Genomic DNA, 21,059 nt, shown 5'->3' with positions numbered 1-21,059 from the left:
GATGAAAAGGGAACTCCAATGATGTCTAAGCCTTCTCTTTTCTGACCACCAGGATGGTCTTGCTTGAGTCCACAGGCTCTCAGGCTCCAAGCCTCCTCTACTTAACTAGGATGTCTCCAGGTTGTACTAAGTGTGGGAATGTGTTTATGTGGCCAGCCAGGGTATGTACTTCAGTTCTGAACTGGCTCTGTGTAGTCTGTGTCTTGTGTCATATTGGATATACTTTATACAGCAGGTTTTCTCAATTCTTATCCATATGTTCTCCATGTATGGTGCTTGGACCAGCTTCATCAGTACCACCTGGGAACTTGCTAGAAATTCAAATTTGTTTCCACCCTAGAGCTTCTGGATCAAAAAGTCTGAGAGTCTACATTTCCATGAACTCTCCAGGTGATTTTGTTGTACAATAAGGTTTAAAAACTACTATTCTAGGCAAACAGAATCCAGATCTAGGAAAATGAGTATGTAATACCAAAGCAAGATGGCATTAGACACTTCTTAAAGGAAACTTTCAAAGCCTGAACCCTAGATGTCTATCAGGTAGGCTTGCTTTTGAACACATGGAAGTAACTTACTCCCTTTTAGTTATACCTCACCACCCTCCCCATTCTTTTCTCTCCAAAGCTCAATACTGTACTATGTTACTTTGGTAATACCAGCTCTCTTTGTTTAATTGTAATATTTTACATATTAATACTTTGTAATATTTTTACAGCAACCACTTTGGGGGATAAGAAAAATTAAGAGAAAATATGTTTTTGATGAAAAATTTTAAATATAGAAGTACATTGTCTGTGGGGCTTTTCTGGTTACCAAGTAGAATACCACTTTAAATTAAACAAGAGTATGTGCATTAATTTTAGTCATCTATATTAAGCTATTTTATTATTAATCTTAATACTAATTTATCAAAAAATCTAATTAGTAGGTATCTTTTTTCTCTACTTACCGTACCGTACATTCAGTCATATATATCAGACTATTAATTAGTTTAGAGTGATAAATTTGTCCTTCCAGAAATTAATGGAAGATGGGATGTTTAGTTCTATGAGATGATGTGATATCAAGTATAAGAAATGTGTTTTATAAAGATACTCTGAGACACACAATAAATCAAAGAGATTAACTACTAAATGAAAGCATTCAAGGAAGATCAGTGGGAAAAGAAGTGGGTGTCGTAACTGTGCAGTCAGAAAAAGTTGTATTTGTATTTTTTTAAAGACTTCTGATGCCAATTCATGATTTCAGATATTGAGGAAAATCCCATATTTTTATAAACCTTTTTTTTTTTGGAAAAATGTATGGAAATCTCAGCATGCTAAAAACATTAGAACCACTCTGAAAGTATGATTTCATGCTGCCTTTGCTCTAGGAAATAATATCCTGATCGATACACTGCGGATTTCCCTCCCACTGTTCCACGTGTTGCAGAGAGCATCCCACTGGCCCCAGGGAAGCGCATAACTGTCCTCACATTGATAAGATGCTCAACCAGCAGTTACATAAATGAGCTTCATCCAGCCAAAAATCCTCCCAGAGCTCTGTATTTAGGTCTCTGGCCCAGATTTCCTCAACCTTTTGGGCTGCTGTATATATAGAGTAGAATACAAATGAGTTTCAAAAGAACATAAATTATCTAAAATTGTTTCCTACTGCAAAAATAAGTTCAAATGTTTATTTGTAAAGATTTTCTTTGAACACTTGCTGTGTATTTTCAGTCAATATGCATTTTTCTTCTTATGTATTTATATGGACTTTTGTTAAAAGTCCCATTTTTAGACTATTTTTTGGTCTATGTATATCTTATCGATAATGATTTTGCTTTATTTGTAAGATTTTAAACAAAAATGTCTTTGGGCATGTACAGAGGGCAGTAATTTGTGTTAGGTTTCTTGTTCTGGAAAGTTTGGCTGTCTGAATTCCTCACTGTCTTGGACTACTTGGTATGTGTGTGTATGTGCATACTTACCTAATGGACTTTTCCTGTTCTGATTGTAACGGGCTTGTCTGCCTGGCTAGTAAAACTGGTTACAGAGAGTTGATAACTCACATCCTTGAAAGGCTATAGTGAGGGCCACATACCCCACTAAGGTGGTGTCAGAGAAGACTGAGTGTGAATTGGGACTTTAATGCCCACTTGTTTTTTACTGGAGTGAGTAGGTGTGGGACCACAGTTTTTTTCCCTGTGGTATTTGGCTAGAGTACAGTGGGCAAGGCCTACAGATTTCCTGTCTTGCTGGTTGCTCCTTCTGTGGCCCTGTAACTAGAGAGAGCAAGTTTTTCTTGGAGCTTTTTTTGGTCTACACCCACAAGTAGTTCCAGGTGACCCGCTTTGCTGGAACCAGAATCTCAGTTGTTCTCAAGTCCTTAGCATGTCTGCCTCCTTCACTTCAACTTAAAGTGTCCTTGTACATTTGTTTTTTTGGTCTGGAATTTTTAATTGTACTTTGCGCCCAGAAAGTAGATGTCAGAATTTGATTAATCTTTTAACACTGCATTTCTCATATTGTTCATCTGCTAGAAAGCCCAGACGCCAACCCCTGGTTAAAGGGTGTGGTCAACAGAAACTATAAAACTCCTAGAGGAAAACATAGGCAAAACACTCTCCGACATAAATCACAGCAGGATCCTCCATGAGCCACCTCCCAGAATATTGGAAATAAAAGCAAAAATAAACAAATGGGACCTAATTAAAATTAAAAGCTTTTGCACAACAAAGGAAACTATAAGCAAGGTGAAAAGACAGCCTTCAGAATGGGAGAAAATAATAGCAAATGAAGCAACAGACAAACAATTAATCTCAAAAATATACAAGCAACTTCTGCAGCTGAATTCCAGAAAAATAAACGACCCAATCAAAAAATGGGCCAAAGAACTAAACAGACATTTCTCCAAAGAAGACATACAGATGGCTAACAAACACATGAAAAGATGCTCAACATCACTCATTATTAGAGAAATGCAAATCAAAACCACAATGAGGTATCATTTCACACCAGTCAGAATGGCTGCTATCCAAAAGTCTACAAGCAATAAATGCTGGAGAGGGTGTGGAGAAAAGGGAACCCTCTTACACTGTTGGTGGGAATGCAAACTAGTACAGCCACTATGGAGAACAGTGTGGAGATTCCTTAAAAAACTGGGAATAGAACTGCCATATGACCCAGCAATCCCACTGCTGGGCATATACACCGAGGAAACCAGAATTGAAAGAGACGCGTGTACCCCAATGTTCATCGCAGCACTGTTTACAATAGCCAGGACATGGAAGCAACCTAGATGTCCATCAGCAGACGAATGGATAAGGAAGCTGTGGTACATATACACAATGGAATATTACTCAGCCTTTAAAAAAAATACATTTGAATCGGTTCTACTGAGATGGATGAAACTGGAGCCCATTATACAGAGTGAAGTAAGCCAGAAAGAAAAACACCAAGACAGTATACTAATGCATATATATGGAATTTGAAAGATGGTAACGATAACCCTATATGCGAGACAGAATAAGAGACACAGATGCATAGAACAATTTTATGGACTCTGAGGGAGAAGGTGAGGGTGGGACGTTCTGGGAGAATAGCATTGAAACATGTATATTATCATATGTGAAACAGAACACCATTCCATGTTCGATGCATGAGACAAAGGCTCAGGGCCGGGGCAATGGGATGACCCAGAGGGATGGGATGGGGAGGGAGGTGGGTGGGGGGTCCAGGAAGGGGAACACATGTAAACCCATGGCTGATTCATGTCAATGTATGGCAAAAACTATTACAATATTGTAAAGTAATTAGCCCCCAACTAAAATAAATAAATTTATTAAAAAAAAAAAAAAGGGTGTGGTCAATATTTACTAGCCTGATATTAAGGTTTATATGTTAGAGCAGCTTGCAGAACTAAGGAAACATTTACTTACTAGATTGTTCTCTCAATCGCTCAGTTGTGTCCCCAGCTCTGCGATCTGATGGACTAGCTCGCCAGGCTCCTCTGTCCATGGAATTTTCCAGGCAAGAATACTGGAATGGATTGCCATTTCCTACTTCAACTTACTAGATTACTGGTTTATTATAAAAGGATGTGACTCAGGAATAGCCAGACAGATGAGAGTCACAAGGCAGGGTGTGGGGAAGGGGTGGGGAGCACCCACAACCTCTTCAGGGGCCCTCTCCCAGCACCTCCAATTGTTTCCAACCCTAAGTTTCTCTGACCTTCCCTTTTTGGAGCTTATGGAGATTTATTGCATTCACCTGATTGTCTAAGTCATTGACCTTGGGGCTGAGCTCATCTTCAGCCTTTCCCCCTTCTCAGAGGTCAGGGGTTGGGACTAAAATTTCCCACCATCTAATTACTAGGCTGACTCCATAGGCAACCAGCCCCCAACCTCAACTGCTGTCAAAAATCACCCTGTTAACATAACAGAAGATACCTTTATCACACTTAGGAAATTCCAAGAGTATTAGGAACTTTGTACCAGAAGTGGGATGGAAGACCAAATACATATTTCTCATAAATCAGGATACTACACTCTTCCATCTGCCTAAGTAATGGATGTAGTTTAGATAACAAAACAAGATGGTGCAGATGAAGCCTCTTTGACAACTGTCTTGCATAGTGCTCAGTAAAAGTCATTTATTTTTCTCAGTACTCATACTTAATATATACCCAGTCTCACTCACATTATTTGAAACAGGCAAGATATTCTGTAATCTTTTGATGGTTTGTTAAAAAGTCATAAAAGGGAAAAGGTGACCAGTGTGTGGGGGGGACCATTCAGCAATCACTCTTGTGACTGTGATAAAAAGATAATTAACTGCATTGTTTGGTTGTGGAAGTCATAGCTTAAGAAAAATTAGAGAGTGGTAAGGATGAAAGATTTTCTTCTGGCTGTTCAAATAGTTACCATAATAATCTTAGCAAGCAGGCACAATTTCCTCAGAAATCTAGATTTTGGGAGAAATTAGTGTTTTTCCTTCTCATTCCAATAACTACAGCAACTGGACCATCAAGCTTGTTGCCAGAAGGCTTAACAAAGCTTTAGAAGAAAGCATCAAAACAGACAAAAGGAGTAATAAAAACACCCACTCCTTTGTTCACTTCATTAGCAGAATAAGACATGAGGCAGTGTGCCTCAGTCTTCCCTGGTGGCTCAAATAGCATAGAATACACCCACAATGCGGGAGACCTGGGTTTGATCCCTGGGTTGGGAAGATCTCCTGGAGAAGGGCATGGCAACCCACTCCAGTATTCTTTCCTGGAGAATCCCATGGACAGGGGAGCCTGGTGGGATATAGTCCATGGGGTCACAAAGAATCAGACACAACTGAGCGACTAAGTACAACATGGCAATGTGTCTCAGCTTCTCTTAGCCTTGCTACCTAGTCTATTTAGAAAGTCAACTAGAAGCGCTGTTTGACACTAAGCTCCTAGAAGTGCTGTTCTACAGTTTGAGAGGTTGAATTTCTACAGCAAGGGCAATTTTTCTGTTTGAAATTGCTCTGGCAGGAAGAGCATGGGTTAATTGATGGGGTGGGATTTGAATAATGAACCTCTGTGGTCAGCCTCAACGTTTAGAAATTAGTGTTGTCTTCTGAAAGCTGTCTTTGTGAGTCTTGGATGACCACAATGGGGACTGAGATAGTGCTTCCTGGTGTAGAATCCCCCTCCTTCTGGGGCTACCTTCTGACTGGTGACGTCCCCATGGAGCTTCTACTAGAAGTAATTCTTCATGCCCCTGATCTGCCGATTTGGGGTCTTCTCCTGGCCTGCCCCTCTCCTGGCACTCAGAGCACTGACAGTCTTACCAGGTCCTCCCTCTGAGGGAGCCTTGTCAACGTCTAAGGAGCACTGGGCTGCCTGTAGTGTTTCTCCCTGGAAACATGGCTGTTCCAACAGAGTTGATACTGCGTATTCAATTTGCTGAATGAATATGTCAAACTGCTTTTGCTGTGTCCTTTGCTAACCCAGGACCACTAACACTCCCCACCCTGTGGTCTCTGTTTATTCTTATGAGATGAAGCTGGTTACATCTTCACTTTGCTGGTCTTTTCCTGTTTTCAGGATCTGTAGGTTTGGACCCACATAATCTTATTCCCTAAGTCCATTTTCCAAGAGGTGGCACATCGTAAGAATGTGAAACTTTCAAAAAGATACACATCAAATATCTTTGGAGTTGTCAAAATTCTCGCTTCTTGATATAAAAATGAGCACTGTGTCTCCAGGAAATTCTTGATATGTCATCTCATGTTGAGTTCAACGAAGCTTTGAGTCATTTGCGGTCCAGACTCCAAAATGCAGGCAAAGGAAATCGCTCTTGGCCTCTGCCCATTATCACAGGTCTTCGTGGGTAACTGTCCCACGTACACAGTCTAAACAGGTTCTAGACAAACCCATTTAAGATGCAGTGAAATAGAAGAGGACATCTGTGCTAGGCTAGAAATGCTAACCTGCCAGCAAGGAGGGCCAGATGGAGTTCCTTAGAGAAAGATGTGGGTGAATCCTCAGGACAGATGTCCTAGCACAGCCTGCACCTGCCATAATCTAACTAAAGGACACGTTGGTGAGGCCAGTTTGGAGTTTTTATCAGATTTAGTGAGAAAAGGCACAGGCAAAGGTGGGTCATAAAAAATTAGCATCGCAGCATTTAGAAAATGTGGTCTCTTTGTGCTCAGCTTTCTCCTCACAACAGACCCACTCAGTATGGGACAAGGTGAATAAAAGCAGTGAAGAATGTGTGGGAAGGGGATTAGATTTGTTACAGATGAAAGCACAATGATATGAATTAAATGTGTGGTATTTCATAAGCATGCTTTGCTTTCACATACCTGATCTCAAACACTCAAAAAGCCTGCAAGGTCGATAAATGCCATTGTATTGATGGGAAAAGGACCATTTTTCTATCCCTGTGCAGTTGGCAATCTCTTTGGTTCCCTTAGTGTGCGTCCTCAGTGTCCCTCTCAACTCTGACACCTCCTTTCCTAGGCTTGAAAAATCTCCTTCTTATTCTGACTCTCATTGGACTCATGCTTACTCAGTTGTTAAGCTCCGTTCTAGGTTTAATTTTCTCCAGGACTCCTCCATAGTCTGGGATGAGCTATTCTCAGAAATATTTCCCTATCATCACACTTCTATTCCGTCAGCACATTTCCTCATCTGTCTCCTCACTAAACTAGAAATGCGCTTTGGAAAGGGGAACATCTCATGGTTAAGAAGTCCCAGCTCCTAGAACGGCTCCTAGTCCACTGTCCTCAGGTGCTAACCCCTGTAGGATGAATGGGTGGCATGACTGGCTATTTATTATGTGAATTTAACTCTCTAAAAGCCAAGCTCCTTTTCTTCAGCCATTGCAAGCATTCTCTACAAGTTTATAATAACTTGTTTCCATTTCTTCAGATGTATTATATCATCTTTTATTTTGCCTAAAAGTATCTTCTAGCAATAGCTATTGTTCACTAGCAGATAGATGCTTCTGGGACTACCCACTTATGAAAGATACAGAAACTTATGTAAGAGTAAAAGAGTTAAGCTTCTATAAACTGAAATTTTGAGAAGTGGATACCTGTGTAAATCTCAGCTATCCAAGTTCATCTGTTTGCTGGTACCTACAGCTTCATTTAAACAGGAGGTAACGATTGTTTCCCAATTAGCTTCTCAGTGTTAGGTCCTGATTCCTCTTCTAGTTAGATCCTGTGTTGACTGGGATGCACAACCAGCACATTTGTTCTCTAAGTTTAGGAAATCGTCAGCACTGTGTGTATTTCCACACACAGTTTGTTAAGTTACAGATAGTTTCAAAGTTATTATTTTAACAAAAGGTGTGTCTAAAGTTTCAGATAAGTGGATACTAAATCAGTACTTCTCAGCCTTTGTTTCCCATGAATCACCCGGGATTTTGCTGGATGGAGATATACTCTCAGAAGGTCTGGAATGGGGTCTGAGAGCCCATGTTCTTCACCAGCTCTCTGTGATGGCCTGCCTGCCAGCCACTGAATCCAAGAACCTAAGACAGGAGTTCCTACCTGTTTCCTTCAAGCTTCATAAGACTTCAAATGGGATTAACAGTAAGTTTAGTAATGACAGTATAAGAGCTGAATAGTTTGAATATCAGTGCTTCTTATTATTTCTGTTTATGTAACTTTATTTTCTTGGGCTCCAAAATCACTGCAGATGGTGACTGAAGCCATGAAATTAAAAGACTCTCCTCCTTGGAAGAAAAGCTATGATGAACCTAGACAGCATATCAAAAAGCAGAGACATTATTTTACTGACAAAGGTCCATCTAGTCAAAGCTATGGTTTTTCCAGTAGTCATGTATGGATGTGAGGGTTGGACTATAAAGAAAGCTGAGAGCCAAAGAATTGATGCTTTTGAACTGTGGTGTTGGAGAAGACTCTCGAGAGCCCCTTGGACTAAGTGGCTCACCTCTGGGCTGGAGAAGCCCAGGTCTGTGCTGTGTGGTGGGTCCTTCCTCATCTCCTGTTCAGCCCAGGAGTTCTCTTTGTGCAGCCCAGACTCACTCAGCACCTATGGCCACAGCATAGGTAGGCACAGGATGGCAGCTGGCTGCATCCCACAGACCCTTCTCCCCTGTGGGGCCCTATCACCCCTCCCTTCAGTCGTCCTGGGCTTTAGAGCTTAGGAGCTCCACAGACTTGCTTACTGTTACCCCAGCTTAATGTATCCCTAATATGCTGGCCTCATGCCCATCCATCTGGATAATTTTTTCCATCAATAAATTTGCTGCTCCTCCAATTTTGTGTCAAAGGATAACACACACACACACACACACACACACACACACACACACACACACACACACACACACACACACACACACACACACACACACACACACACACACACACACACACACACACACACACACACACACACACACACACACACACCAGCCTGGCATGCAAGTCCTCATCCAAGTCAGAAATAAAGTCTATGGGAGGGAGAGTTCTGAAGACACACATACAGTGACTGGTATTTCTTTAATTCCTCAAATTAATTTTCATAAAGCTATGGTTATCAAAAAAGAGTTATAATGAATGATTTTATTTATAGCTACTTTTTCCAAACCAGTATTTTACCTGGAAGTATTATTGCATATTTATTAGTAGGGAATTATCTCAGTTATAGGTTTGCCAGTCTCTATTAATTTTCATTTCCATCCTGCTGCTTGATTCTTCATTATTTAAACTCTAGTTTTTTTTTAAACTAAGTCCCTGAAGAAAACAGACACTAAATTTAAGACAAAATCAGCAGATTTTTTTAGAGATCTGGCAGGAGACACTGAAGTGACTGCACATTAATTCTAGTTACTTTCTGTGATTATTTATATATTCCAATATTTTGTTTCCTTCCATTTCTCCTCTTAACATTTGGCTGTAATTATAAAGAAAAAAAAATTGGCTTAGATGTGGCAACTTTATGAGCATTGCCTACAGTTTTAATGTCTCCTTCTGTTCAGTGTTCTGACAGTGGGTATGGCGGTTTGCTCTCCTTTGGCTGTGAGACTCAGTTACAAACTTTGCTACTAACTGTGGAGACCTCACTGCTGAGACAAAAGGGGAGAGTGAGGAGGTAGTTGGAGAAGGAAATGGCAACCCATTCCAGTATTCTTGTCTAGAGAATCCTGTGGACAGAGGGAGCCTGATGGGCTGCTGTCCATAGGGTCGCACAGAGTTGGACACGACTGAAGCGACTTAGCATGCATGCATGCATTGGAGAAGGAAATGGCAACCCACTCCAGTATTCTTGCCTGGAGAATCCCAGGGACAGAGGAGCCTGGTGGGCTGCCGTCTATGGGGTCGCACAGAGTCGGACACGACTGAAGCGACTTAGCAGCAGCAGCAGAGGAGGTAGTGGGGAGAGTAGAATGCAGGAGAGTATAGGTTCCATTCAGGGCTTGTGACAATAGAGACAGTACTGATCACCCAGGGGGCACCCTGTGACATCAACAAGTCACCCCCAGATGCCCTGGACGTTCTGCTCAGCCAGCGCCCAAGAGGCACCACGTCTTTTTGTAGACTCACTTTGGCTGCCCAGTGTTTCCTTTCTGTCTGACCAGTGGACCACATGTGGCCCCTCCCCAGTGATGCCTGGTGCTTCAGAGGGATCAGAGAAGGCTCTAGGCTCCCCAAGGTGTGTCTCATGGCTTCTGGTCACTGGCTTAGAATGGCTGCTGGAGCCCCCGCCTTTATCCATACATCCACCTGGATGTGATCATTACACCTGACACATGACTCTCAGAATAAAAACTCAGTTTAATTACCAGGCCACTTCTTATAGAAAATGTGTGCTGGCACAGGTGAGGCCCTCCTCTATCCAGCTCTTACATGAGAGCACATCACCATTCCTCTAGTCTTTCCCCTCTCCTCTCCCTTTAATTAGTTATTTTGCTTGTATTCCCTGAGGACATTTCCTGTTACCCATAGTAACTCTTGTTGTTTGATTCCCCCGAGTATCATCATAGCTGTGAACTCTCTAGCTTTTGTTTTGTGGCAAATCATCAGATTTGTATTGTTTCTTTTCTGGTAATATGGGTGAGTGTGTGCATGCGTGCTCAGTCGCTTAGTTGTGTCCACTCTTTGTGACCCCATGGACTGTAGCTTGTCAGGTTCTTCTGTCCATGGGATTTCCCAGGCAAGAATACAGGAGTGGGTTGCCATTTCCTCTTCCAGGGGATCTGCCTGATCCAGGAATCGAAACCCATGTTGCCTGTGTCACCTGCAGTGGCAGGCAGATTCTTTACCCCTGAGCAACCTGGGGAGCCCTCAATATGTGTGACATAAACTGAAATCCTCGACTCAGAAATCATGATTCAAAAGACATCAACTTGCTTTTTGTTAACTGAGAGGTAAGAGGTGGGGATGGAGGTGGCCTTTGTCTTTTGTGGCTTATTGCACAGCAGGCCATCTCTGAGGCATGGACAGAGCCACAGTACACGTGAGGACCAGATGTCCCTGTGTCACCAAAGAAGACGTTCACGGGGGCTGCACACCCTGAGTTTCTGAAATGAGAATGAAGATGAGTCATTTTGAGTCAAGGACTCAGGCAACCTATAAAACAGGAATGAAGAGGCAAGGCAGGAACAAGCAGGAGGTGGGTAGACAGAGCCGAGTGCGTGCCAGCCCCAGAGCTGGCCTGTACTCCTCGTGACTGCTGTGGCCATCCTGTCTCACCATCCCTGGGACCGAAAGTGTATGTAGGAGAAACTTCTGCACCAGACACAAAAACCCAGGAAATTTAACTCCACATCTTTGGTTTTGTTGCAATTACATTTGTCACACATCATTAGAAAGAAAGGAGGCCCATATTATTTTGCTATGAAACTTTTTAACATTGGAGTATAGTTGATTTACAATGTCATCTTAACTTCAGGTGTATGCTGCTAAGTCGCTTCAGTCGTGTCCGACTCTATGAGACCCCATAGACGGCAGCCCACCAGGCTCCGCTGTCCCTGGGATTCTCCAGGCAAGAATACTGGAGTGGGTTGCCATTTCCTTCTCCAGTGCATGAAAGGGAAAAGTGAAAGTGAAGTCGCTCAGTCGTGTCCGACTCTTAGCGACCCCATGGACTGTAGCCTACCAGGCTCCTCTGTCCATGGGATTTTCCAGGCAAGAGTACTGGAGTGGGGTGCCATTGCCTTCTCCACATGACTACTGGAAAAACCAGCACAGTGATTAAGTTATACATACACATGTATCTATTCTTTGCCGGATTCTTTTCACATTTGTTGTGGCTGTTGTTTTGTTGCTAAGTTGTGTCTGACTCTTTGTGACCCCATGGACTGTAGCCTGCCAGGCTCCTCTGTCCATGGGATTCACCAGGTAACATTAATTGAGTGGGTTGCCATTCCTTTGTCCAGGAGATCTTCCTGACCCAGCGATCGAACTCAGGTTTTCTGCATTACTGTCTGAGCCATATACCCCATCCTTTTTTCTTTCACATAAGAAAATTCGCACTGTTTCTAAAGATGTAGAGAAACAAGCATGTCAGTGCATTTTGTAACTGTTTAAGAATTGCTTTTTAATCAATTTGACTATCTGTTTTCCTTAGAACATATGTTTTATCATCTTTTTATTGAAAGCAATGGATAATGCCAGGCAATTCTCTTTGACCGCATTTTTCCATCCTTTCTGTTTTCAATGGCTCTTGCAGTTGCAAGGGGAGTGCTGAATGAATCATCATGTCCTGCATATGCATTCTGGGCTCTCAGGCTGTCTCTGAAAATGGCCACATATTGTTTCACTTCAGATAAAGCCTGGGTTTCTATCCATCTCACGACCTTTGTGGGTCCCTAGGTACCCCTTTAGTCTAAGGTTCTTTGTCCTTAAGATTAAGGGCCTCATTAGAGCAAGTTCGTGAAAGGCTGTGTGTCCTACTGCGCTCTGTACGTGAGAGACTGAGCTCAACCCTCAAGGACAAGACTGAGATTTAGACCTCAGACCAGCTGTAGAGCTTCTTTCTGGAAGAGAAGAGCCAGCCCTTTGGTGAGACTACATCCACTGCCTCCTCCTGTCACTATGGAAACTTGTCTCTCATTTTTTTCTCCCCAAATTTTTAGGCTGCTCACATGATGAGTGGAAAAACAGTGGAGAAGAGTTAAGGTGGGAGACGGGAGCCATCCTCTAAAATAAGCAGCGTGGTGGTTAGATCTGGAAGCCTTGGAGACTAACACTCTGGGTTCAAATCTGCTCCACACCAGGGGAGGCAGTTTTCTGCACCTCTCTGTGCAAACAGGCAAATAGGAAGATAATCATAGTGTTTTCTGCCTAGGTCTTGTATGGTTTCCATAGGTAAAGTCCTTTAGAACACTGTTTCTGGCACAAGATCACAAAGTTAGCTATTAGATCAAATTTCACCTTCCAACAAATGCCTAGTAAAACACATGAGCAAATGGCCCCATGGAAGCAAAGGGGGGGTCACCAGAACAGTCGTGCAGTGGACCATGTGTCAGAGTCGAGGACAGACATGTTTTATTTCAAATAAACAAGTAAGCAAACAACCTTCACCAAGCCTGCAGGCTCAGTTTCAAGAGCAAGACCATGTCAGCTACTATGTATTTTGAGATTTAACCTGTTTATATCAAACCTGAGCATGCTGACATGAGAGAAGAGATAGACAGATAATAGTTCATCATGCATTTCTGTAGTGATTCAGCAAAACATAATTTAGAGGAAAAATTTAGACTTGTGATGGTTACTAAGAAATTGATTATGGGCCAGCGTTCCCTCCCTCCCTCCTCTCTTCCTTCCTTCCTTTGTCTCTTTCCTTTCATTTTTAGGGGAGGAATTTGTTTCCTTACAATGTAGTGCTCTCCTGGCCAGGGCCGTTTTGTCATGCGCATTCACCCTTTGATGTGTTGGTCCCCAGGACCACGCTGAGTACAAGCATGTTTCTAAACATACATAAACTCATAAACATGTTCAGCTCACACCAGCCAGGCTGAGTGACAGTGAAACTGGCTTACATTTGATAGAATTCACCATGCAACCTGATACAATTTGGGATAGATATACATATATTACATATGCAAACAGCATAAGTAATACATAGAATATATAGGGCTTCCCAGTTAGCGTTAGTGGTAAAGAACCAGTCTGTTAGTGTAAGAGACATAACAGATACAGGTTCGATCCCTGGGTCGAAAAGATACCCTGGAGGAGGGCAGGTTTGCTGGGACATGTGTCTTGGCTGAGGTTGTACCTGTTTTTTTCCTTTTTTCTCCCTTTTGAACTCTCAGTTCTTTTTTTAATCTTTCCAACTTTGTATGAAATGCCATAGTGCAGCAGAGAGTGTGTGGGCTCTAAAATTAGAATGAAGATCAAATGCAAGGTCTGATACTTATCTGGGCAGATTATGTAACCTCCTCAGTGTCAGCATCTGGAAAATGGAGAGACTGCCTCACGCAAGGTTGCTTTAGGAGTAAATGTGTACGAGATGCTCACGACTACGACATTGTGTACATAGGATGAGGTCCCTGTCTGTGGGCTGTGAGGACTTGGGACCTGAGGCTGTGCCCACCTGTTCTGGTTGCTCAGCAGCTCTTGGCTCAGTCCCTTTCTCGGCATGGATGGCTCGGGAAAGTCCCATCTCAGGGCTTCGGCTCCTGTGTCATGATATGTGATGACATGACATCACTTCAACACAGAGTAACATGCACTGGCTGCTGTGGATTTATTTAATTTTTGCTTCCACTCTGCTAGTTTGCTTCCTGTGTTTGTGGTTCTGTTTCTTGATGCATACACACTTAAAGCTGTTATGTCTCACTGCTGGATCAACACTTTTATTATTATGTTCTGCCCCTTTTATTATGCAGCAAGTTCCTTTGTTCTGAAATTTATTTTCTCTGATACTAGTGTTACGACTCCTGCTTTATTTTATTAATGTTTACATGTTACATCTTTTTTTCCATTCTTCTACTTTCAAGCTGTCTTTTAATTTGAAGTTAGTCTCATAGTCAGCAAAACCTGATTCATCTTAACTAGGATTTGTAGTTCCTGTTCAGTATTAAATTGTGAAAACTTGGAAAGGTGATTTTCCCACCAACATTGGTTTCATTCATGAATTTGCATATCACAAATGTGAATAAAATTTGCATATATTTTATCTATGTGTGCGTGCATGCTAAGTCACTTCAGTTGTGTCCAACTGTTTACTATGGACTGTAGCCCACCAGGCTCCTTTGTCCTTGGGATTCTCCAGGCAAGAATACGGAAGTGGGTTGCTGTGCCCTTCTCCAGGGGATTTTCCCAACCCAGGGATTGAACCTGCATCTGTTATGTCTTTTGCATTATCAGGCTGTTTCTTTACCACTAATGCCACCTGGGAAGCCCTATATATTCTATGTATGACTTATATTGCTTGCATATGTGATATATGTATATTTATCCCAAACTGTATCAGGTTGCACGGTGAATTCCATCAAATGTAAGGGAACTGGAGATCGGAATTATGAGAAAATGACTCAACCACAGATATGTAACAATCTAATGGCTGCAGACATAGACTCATTCCTCTTGTGAAGGTAGGTGAGATCACAAGGTGCTTTATTTTTTTTTTTTAAATAAATTTATTTATTTTAGTTGGGGGCTAATTACTTTACAATATTGTAGTGGTTTTTGCCATACATTGACATGAATCAGCCATGGGTTTACATGTGTTCCCCATCCTGAACCCCCCTCCCCCCTCCCTCCCCATCCCATCCCTCTGGGTCAAGGTGCTTTAGATGCTTGCCCAGCATCAGCCCCACTGTAATCTCAGAGCAGAGACTGTCAGGCAGTCATCTGCTGCTCCTCCTGGTTGTCCCCAGGGTTATTAGCCCTCTGTCTGTGCTCCTCTCTCTGGTCCTCGAACATGCCCAGCTCCTGCCCACTTCAAGGCCGTCCTGGCTCTGCTTCTCATGCCTGCAGGACTCTGGCCAGAGATTTCCATGCTGGCTCCTTATAGTCATCCTGATCTCAGTTCACTTATCCCCACTTGGGGAGCTTGCTCTGACTATGGCATGTAAAATACTCCATCCCTGTGGACTTGGAGGGCATCATGCTAAGTGAAACAAGTCTGACACAGACAAACACTGTGCGATCTCACCTGTGGAGCCTAAAAGCTACAGCCAACCAGCGAACATGACAAAAAAGGAGCAGACCCACACATACAGAGAACAGACTAGTGGTCACCAGTTGGGTGGGAGGATACATATGAGGGTAAGGTCGGAAGGGTGGGAGCTGAAATGCATACACATGCCGTTTAACCAACCTGGGAGATGCTTTTAGATGAGGGAATACATGAGAACCACATACACACAGACATACACCATGAACCGCACACAGACACAGACACACACAGACACACAGACACACAGACACACACAGTGAACCACTGCCTTTTTACCATGCCCAGGGCATAGATGTCTGTCCCAGCGTGCTTCAGCCAGAGTAATAGTCTACACAGAACCATTTGTCATATTACTGTTTCAGCTTAAAATAACCCCCACATCATCCTGGCTGTTTATTTTCTTTCTTTATTTTTTTTTTTGACTCAATAAAACCTTTTTGAGAAGTGAGAGTAATAATAATACCTATAATAGCAATGTGACAACTTGAAAATTATTAATAGAATGCCTTTCCTTCTCTCCCCTCTCTGTTGTTTTTGTTTGTTGATTGTATCTATGTTATAACAATAAAAATGCTTTCAGACACAAAGGAGTGCAGATTTGAAGTAGAAATGTATGAGTCTGTAATTCTGTTTCCTTATGTTGTAAACAGGATATAAAGAAAAAAACCTGCTTTAGCTTCAATGGTTAACATACTAAAAGATGGAATGGAAATATTCTAATTGCAGGCCTATTTTGACAAACACTTTATATGTGGACTTCATACTCTCACACCTGCCAAGTTACCTAGTCACAAGTGGTCTCTAGCACCTACAGACAAATTTATTGAAAAATTCTTGAATGGGAGAAAACATGGTAAAGAAAATGTAGTATGCTTGTGTAGAAAATATGTCTGGAAGAAACAGCAACAATCAATTTTCTCATGGCAATAAATATCATCAACGATTGCTTATTCTTTCATCAATCCTTTTTCCTTCTCTTTTTTAAAGACCAAAACCCTTCTGCTGTTGACCACATCCACTTTGATTGTTTTAAATGTGCTCCCTCCCCAAACCAGCAAAGTTCTGCATTTCTTATGCTTAGTATGATTGCTTTCTTATTTTCATTAGTTTGCTTGCTATGTTTCAGTGCAAGCAATTTTAATGAAGTTTTACAAAGTAGAAAGCATTCTTATTTTGCACATATGTGCTTTCTAACCAGTTTATTTCAAAATCCAAACTAATGCTATCACTTTAAAAATTGAGCTATTAATTTATACACCATTTAATTTCCAATTGCATTCTGAACCTAATTTAACTTTATATTTACCTTTAAGCCATTAAGAAAATAAGATTAGTAGAAGTGTATTGCAGGCCATATGGCTGTCTCAGGTCTTTCCATTTCTGATGTGGAATTTCATTTCAAATGGGCTTGTTTACTTAGCTCAGTGTGAAATTACTCAGTTTCTTGAACTACCTTCTCATTCTTGAAATTTGCTAAAAGACTTTTTGGTCTTCCCTTTAACAGTTTGTAATTTGCTTTCTTTCAACTTTCTAGAATGTATTTCCATAATCTTAACTCATTTGTTATCTTCTTTAGATGAAAAGGTGCCATTGGCTGAGTTTCTCTTTCTATGCAAGTTTGAGAATTCCCACCCTGCTTTTGTCTTTGGCCTGATGTGTTCAGAATGCTCCTGATCTTTTCCAGGAAACCCTGAACCAGGTTATGTGTGTGGCTCGTCCTCTTGTCTCTGGTACTTGAGCACTAGGGCTGAGAGGGCTTGTCACTGGGCAGCTTCCAATTGTGGGTGCTACATGAATGATTGCAAGAATATTTTAGACAAAATAGATATTACCCAAAGATCCCACAGGAGTTTCTAAGCATCTTACTATGTACCATGTTCCAGCACACCCAGACATGTGAGATATAATGCAAATCAGACAAAATACCTAGGAAAGCTCATCAAGAAACTTGAGGGAATGCACATGGATTAAAGTACAGAACTTTCCTGAAGGGCAAAAGATGGGAAGATAAAAAAAGATGGGAAGAAATGGAAACCATCAATCATGTTCCTTGATAAACTGTCTACATAGCAATATTCCTCTTCTTCTTAAGTAACAAATGTGATGCAATTCTAATTACAGTCTCAGGAGGATTAGTGGGTGTGACAGGAGAGAGATTCTGGGAATTTTGCTTGTATATTCATCTGGAATTATCTCCAGGCAGAGGATGCACCTCTGATATCACCTCTAACTGTAGCTTTTCTTGTCACCAGACTTGTACCTGCTTCTCTACATCAGTGTTGTGAGCTATACTAGTCAGTTCTATACCAGTCATTTTCCTGAGTGAAATATTGCCTCCCAGTATTTCCAAGGTACTGGGCATGAAAAAGCCCTGAAGACTCTTGCAATGGTCCTCTTTCAACCATTCTGAAACTCTCAGTAAGCATGCACTGAACTCTGTGGAGAAGGAAGAAAAATTTTTCCTCTACCCTTCTTGGTTATTAGCCAAAACTTCCCTGGAATATAAGACAAGTTAACAGGAGGGAAAAAATTAATCATGGACATGTGCATTGGGAGACCCACAAAGATAAGGGCAAACTAGAAAGGCAGTCAGAAATGTGATAAGCAAATAAGTGAAAGGGAGAAAGTAACAATAATGATAAGTGATCATGTGTAGTCTATTCACTACAATTCTTGGCAAAGTAGAGAAGATAGCAAAAACCTTATCTTAACCATGATTTAAAATTCATCTGTTTTATCCAGAACATTGATAATGGTCACAACCCCCTTATAAATTTTATCTTTTTTCAGGAATTAGATGCTAGAGTGACAAAATTTATTTACAAAGGCAAATACATGGGAATTAACTAAGCATCTCCAATGAAAGAAATGAACTGAAGTTGATCCAGTTATGCAATTGAAAACAAACTCAGTGATGTGCTTGAGCTGACCTATGCCAGCTCACAAGAACCATTCTGTACATTTCTTCCCAAAGCTACCGTCAGTAAAATTGGGCAGAGTTGGGAGTACTTACATAACAGAAGCCTTAAAGTCTGCAATTTACAGCTTTTCTTTTCCAGAAAGCTACTTGTTAAACATTTACATCATATTAATCAACATACCAGTAAAAGTAACTCTATGACACAGGAAGAAAGAAACAATATGACAGACCTATATCTGTTGAAGACATTGAATGAATAATCAATAACCTTCCAAAGTGTAGAAAGTATGGGGGGGCCCAGATGAGTTCACTGGTGAATTCAACCAAACATTTAAGGAAGCTGCTGCTGCTGCTGCTAAGTCGCTTCAGTCATGTCCGACTCTGTGTGACCCTATAGACGACAGCCCACCAGGCTCCCCCGTGCCTGGGATTCTCCGGGCAAGAATATTGGTGTGGGTTGCCATTTCCTTCTCCAGTGCATGAAAGGGAAAAGTGAAAGTGAAGTCGCTCAGTCGTGTCCGACTCTTAGCGACCCCATGGACTGTAGCCTACGGGGCTCCTCCGTCCATGGGATTTTCCAGGCAAGAGTACTGGAGTGGGGTGCCATTGCCTTCTCTGATTTAAGGAAGGAATTATGCTAATTCTGTGCTGTGCTTAGTTGCTCAGTCGAGTCAGACTCTTTGTGACCCCGTGGCCTGTAGCCTGCCAGCTCCTCTGTCCATGGGGATTCTCTAGGCAAGAATACGTGGTGGGTTGCCATGCCCTCCCCTGGGGATCTTCCCAACCCAGCGATTGAACCCAGGTCTCCCGAACTGCAGGCAGATTCTTTATTGACTGAGCCACAAGGGAAGCAAAAGTAACTATGTGACACAGGAAGAAAGAAACAATCTGACAGACTTGTATCTGTTGAAGACATTGAATGAATAATCAATAACCTTCCAAAGTAGAAAGTGTGGGGCCCAGATGGGTTCACTGGTGAATTCAACCAGCATTTAAGGGTGGGATTCTCTACATTCTTTTTCAGAAAATAGAAACAGAGGAAATATTTTCTGATTCATCCTATGAGGCCAGAGTTACCCTAATACTAAAATCAGGAAAAGCCATTATAAGAAAAGTAAGCTACAAACCAGTATCTCTCAGATACATAGATGGCAAACCTTAACAAAATGTTGGCAAATTGAGTCTAACAGTGGATAAAAAACTATACACCATGGTCAACTTAGATTTACCCCAGTGGTTCAGCCTTTTAAAATCAATTAATGTAATACATTAAAAATAAGCTAAAATAGAAGTATATTGTTCAATAAAGTTCTTGGTGAAAATGAAAAATGTGTCTTTTATTTTTACTTAAAAAACCAAAGGACCTTTTTAGCCAACCCCATATGTCTTTTCTTACAGATACAATATTGCAAGTAGCTTTATTCATAATCAGCAAACCAAGATGTTCTTCACTAAGTGAAGGCGTAAACTGCAGTACATCCAGACAATGGAATATTATTCAGCACTAGAAGAAATGAGCCATGAAAAGACATGGATTAACTTTAAATACATTTTACTAAGTGAAGGAAGCCAGTCTGTAAAGGCTGTGTACTGCATGACTTGAACTGTATGACATTACTTAGAAAAGGCAAAGCTAGAGAGATGGATAGAAGATGAGTAGTTACCAGTGGTTGGTGGAATGGGAGGACAACAGAGGAATTTTAGGGCAGTGGAAATGTTCTGTTGCTGTTGTAATGATGGATACACATCCTTACACCTTAGTAGAGATGCAGAGAATGTGCAATACCAGAAGTGTACTCTGGTGTGGACTTCGGGCTGGCAGTGTCTGTGTGTGTCAGTATAGGATCATCAGGGTAGCAAATGTACTTGAGTAGGAGACGCTGATGCTGAAGGAAACTGCAGGGTCCCTGTGAAATCTCTGTGTCTTCCTCTCCGTTTTGCTCTGAACTTTGATCTAAAAGAAACTGTCTTATCTAATAAAGTGAGAATCCCATAAATATAAAGTTACATTCTAGAGAACATTTTCTGATACAATAAAAAAATACAATTAAAATGCTATACGATAACCCTATATGCGAGACAGAATAAGAGACACAGATGCATAGAACAATCTTATGGACTCTGAGGGAGAAGGTGAGGGTGGGACATTCTGGGAGAGTAGCATTGAAACATGTATATTGTCATATGTGAAATACAACACCATTCCATGTTCGATGCATGAGACAAATGCTCAGGACCGGGGCAATGGGATGACCCAGAGGGATGGGATGGGGAGGGAGGTGGGTGGGGGGTCCAGGAAGGGGAACACATGTAAACCCATGGCTGATTCATGTCAATGTATGGCAAAAACTATGACAACATTGTAAAGTAATTAGCCCCCAACTAAAATAAATAAATTTATTTTAAAAAAAAATGCTATACAAAATCTGTTGTTGTTCAGTTGCTAAGTCAGGTCCGACTCTTTGCGACCCCATGGACTGCAGCACGCCAGGCTTCTCTGTCCATCACTATCTCC

At 41.5% G+C, this 21,059-nt stretch overlaps 1 protein-coding gene across 6 annotated transcripts in view; it reads left to right on the top strand.

The window, feature by feature from the left end:
* The window catches only part of SNTG1 (syntrophin gamma 1), a 377,579-nt gene that overhangs the window by 76,355 nt on the left and 280,165 nt on the right, over positions 1-21,059 (top strand). The window contains exons 1-2 of one of the 6 annotated variants that reach the window (XM_081497975.1): positions 9,922-10,149; positions 14,917-15,037. The exons of 4 other annotated variants lie outside the window; for them this stretch is intronic. The gene's annotated coding sequence lies outside the window, so the exon portion shown is untranslated. Of the gene's footprint in view, positions 1-9,921; positions 10,150-14,916; positions 15,038-21,059 lie in introns of those variants that run through there. One more of the 6 variants, XM_081497976.1, reaches the window with a different exon arrangement.

Source organism: Giraffa tippelskirchi, chromosome 6 (genome assembly GCF_054371585.1).
Source record: "Giraffa tippelskirchi isolate mGirTip1 chromosome 6, T2T-mGirTip1v1.2.pri, whole genome shotgun sequence".
Lineage (NCBI taxonomy): Eukaryota > Metazoa > Chordata > Mammalia > Artiodactyla > Giraffidae > Giraffa > Giraffa tippelskirchi.
Note: the sequence above shows the minus strand (reverse complement) of the source record. Positions and strands in the feature narration are given on the sequence as shown.